Source organism: Terrapene carolina, unplaced genomic scaffold (genome assembly GCF_002925995.2).
Source record: "Terrapene carolina triunguis isolate 2854851 unplaced genomic scaffold, T_m_triunguis-2.0 Scaffold676, whole genome shotgun sequence".
In the NCBI taxonomy this organism is placed as follows: Eukaryota; Metazoa; Chordata; order Testudines; family Emydidae; genus Terrapene; species Terrapene triunguis.
The window spans coordinates 117,891-119,424 of record NW_020665027.1 but is presented as its reverse complement, the minus strand read 5'-3'; positions in this window follow the sequence as shown (position 1 = coordinate 119,424).

Below are 1,534 nucleotides of genomic sequence, written 5' to 3'. Positions count from 1 at the left end.
GGATGGGGTTCTTTAGATTCTCAGCTCCTTGGAACAGGGGCCCCATCTGCTTTTCGTAGAATCATAGAATATCAGGGTTGGAAGGGACCTCAGGAGGTCATCTAGTCCAACCACCTGCTCAAAGCAGGACCAATCCCCAACTAAATCATCCCAGCCAGGGCTTTGTCAAGCTGGGCCTTAAAAACCTCTAAGGAAGGAGATTCCATCACTTCCCTAGGTAACCCATTCCAGTGCTTCACCACCCTCCTAGTGAAAAAGTTTTTCCTAATATGCAACCTAAACCTCCCCCACTGCAAATTGAGACCATTGCTCCTTGTTCTGTCATCTACCACCACTGAGAACAGTCTAGATCAGTGGTTCCCAAACTGAGGTTCGTGAACCCCTGGGAGTTCGCAAAATGTTACAGGGGGTTCCGGGAAAAAACTCCCTAATGGCAGACAGAGCTGTCCCTAGGGACCTCAGGCAGCACAGGGCCAGCAGCCCGAAGCCCCTGAATGTCCAAGAGCTAAGAAGATCAAAGCAAGCATTTCTATCACACTGAGGAGATTTAAACTTCAGGATTCCTTATAAGAAGTGGAAAGGGAGGTGGATATTTTTTGCTGTTTTTAAAATTAAATAGACAGCTAGTATTGTTTTTAAAATTATTATGAAGAACAAGTTTAAGCTTTGTTGTAACGAGCGTTGTTTGCCTGGACTGCTCAAGACCTGAATGCTTGTGTAGGAGGAACTCTTTGTGTAGGAGTTGTCTTCTTAAATACCTTCCTGCTATTTCACATCTGATATTCCTTGATGAAACATAGGAGCCTTGTCTTATAACAGGCTTATACAAAGTGATACAAGCTACGAAAGTGAGATCTTGGAAGAGTGTTGGCATTTTCATAATGTAATACAAATTCTGTAATGATTAATAATTAATAATAAATAGTGTGTAATAAGCATGTCATAAAAACACATTTTATATTTCCAAGATCACTGCTTTTATAATTTATACTCAGGTAAAGGAGAAAATCCCTGGAAATATTCATTTTTAGGAGGGGGTTCGCGAGACTTGACATTTTATTGAAAGGGGTTCACAAGTTGTTAAAGTTTGGGAACCACTGGTCTAGATCCATCCATTTTCGTAGCGCACTGAGCAGACTGATGCTGCTTGCAAAACAATACAAGTGTCATTGTAGCCGTGTCGGTCCCAGGATATTAGAGAGAACAAGGTGAGCCCAACTTAGTGGGATAAAAGATAGTCCCTCGCCTCTCTGAGGCGATAACAACACACTTTCCTCACAGGAGGATCATGAGGCTTTAAGGTGCATTCGGAAGAGGGGAGGCTGCAGAGGCGCAGTAGGAGAGCACCGAGGGTGCCAGTCCGCTGAAGCTGGTTTTGGGCCAAGCTGGGCATCGGGCAGATCAGGCGCTGGCAGGGCGCTGCATTGCAGGGCTGCCGCTGGCTGCCTTGGGGAGGCAGCGCGGTCCAGGGGCTAGGGCAGCCGGCTGCTGAGGGGGTGGGGCTGCCTGTGCTGTGGGGCTGGCTGCCTTGGGG